Here is a 2,023-nt window from a genome sequence, read left to right on the forward strand (position 1 = left end):
GAGTTGCCCATATGATATGTCGTCCCTCTTGTTCTTCAAGTCTTATAAGAGATTGTATGCTAATTGACCCTTCCCAAGCTGAAAATCATCCATGCCTATCTTCCTTCTTCTTGCCCTTACCTTTGCCTGCTTACTACTTTCAGCCTCTTCCATAGGTGCCTTGCCTTTATCTACATCTCTCCTTGGCTTTGTCCTTGCTCTTTCCTCTTTGAAAAGGCCTTCACTCCCTAATTTTTGTGCCCTTGTTCTCTTATTTGCAAAGACATCAACCTCATCATCTTCATCTCCCTCCTCAACTGCCTCCAAAATTCCTACGTTAAATTGCGGAGGTGCTTGAGCTTGATTTTGTCCCTGTTGTTGTGCAAGTCCTTGACCTTGGAGAGGTTGCACATTTCCATTTACATTGCCTTCATTACCTATTTGTCTTTGTATGATAGGATATATACCTCCTGGCTCTCTCCTTGGTTGATTGCAATTGGGCGATATATGCCCTCTCTCCCCACAATTGTAACACATCACATTATCACCTCTATTCCTTTGAGTCCGTTCTCCTTGAGGTCTTCTTACTTGTTGTTGGATAGCTTGCATAGCAAGGTTGAGGTTTCCTATTTGCTTTGTCAATCTTTGAATGTCTTGGTGAAAAGATTCCTGTCCTCTATTGTCCACTCTTGGAGCTTCTACATGGATTTCCCTTTCAACATGCATATCCAAAGGCAAAGGCTCGACCACATTATTTGTTGATACATAACCATCCCTTTGATGTACATTTGCTTCTCTTTCCCTATTTGCCATTTCATGCCTTCTCACCTTCTTTCTCCATTGCTCTCTAGCAACCTTTACTGCCTCATTGTAGGTCCTTGGGTCCTTGAGCTCCACCTTGTCTCTAATGCTTTGATGTAAGACAACCACAAACCTATCTTTCTTCAAGAAATCAGGGGGCATTTGATTCTCTTCAAGTCCCTTTATGATCTTTCTCCAACAAGCTTCAAACCTGTTTATGTGCACATTGATGTCTTCATGTTCTCCTTGTTGCAGCTTGCTTAGCTCTCTCCACAAATACTCAGGATCATCCTCCTTCTCAAACTCTTCTCTCAAGGCATGAGAAAGAAGATTCCAATCTCCCTTTACACCACCTTCAAGCCTATCTTCATACCATTCACGTGCTTCACCTTCAAGTAGAAAACTCACCAAACGTACCTTGAATGCACCATCGTCCCTATTGCTCTTCAATGCAATCAATTCGATCCTTCGGATGAACTTGTCCACATCTTCTCCTTCCCCACCCTTGAAGACTTCATACCCATCTCCCGCCATAGGCCTTGAGTTGATCTTCAAATGGATGCCAATCTGTAGATCAAAACCTTGTTAAAAGGATTCTCTTCTCTTCAGTGGGGGCACCAGTTTATGTGAAGGATTGGGGGGCTGGCCTCTACAACACCTCAAACCAACACCAAGAAAAGAGGATGAAGAGTATAGCTCTCTCGAGATAATATGGGCTGATCTTCTCTCACTAATTTTCTCAATTTCACACACACTCAACCTCGACTAGCCTCGACTAGCTCCGACTAGCTTCCCTCTACACCGCTACAACTCCCACTACACTCCATTGCACTCAAAGACACCAAGGAAGCAATAAAATCAAGGAAAAAAGTGAGAAAAAAACCATGGAAATCTCTGCACTTTTGACCATAACTCAAAGAGCTTCACTTCTTTTCAAACGCCCTTCCATGTGCTAGTAGGGCTTCCATAGGCGCTCCCATATATACACATAGCTTGACCAAAACCCACTCAAATCAAGCTTAATTTGAAAATCCACAAATTTCAGCAAAAAAAATCAAAAAAGGTGATGGAAAACTTGGGGGAAACCTTTCCCTTTGATATATGTACAAGCAAAGCATTGCAGCACATAGTTTACCCTCGACTAGCTGCACCACAAGGAGTTGCACACATCATAGCCACCATACCTCAAAACAAGATGAAGAGAGGTCAATATGCAGAGCTAAGCACCCACTTTCATCAGCCC

The 2,023-nt window shown here is 42.8% G+C and overlaps 1 pseudogene; it reads right to left on the reverse strand.

Annotated features, from left to right (window-relative positions):
- Positions 1–962: 962 nt before the first annotated feature.
- On the reverse strand, positions 963–1,314 carry LOC147424839 (uncharacterized; annotated as a pseudogene).
- Between the last annotated feature and the right edge of the window lie 709 nt (positions 1,315–2,023).

This window comes from Adiantum capillus-veneris, chromosome 25 (genome assembly GCF_014529385.1).
Source record: "Adiantum capillus-veneris isolate H3 chromosome 25, ASM1452938v2, whole genome shotgun sequence".
Classification (NCBI taxonomy): Eukaryota; Viridiplantae; Streptophyta; class Polypodiopsida; order Polypodiales; family Pteridaceae; genus Adiantum; species Adiantum capillus-veneris.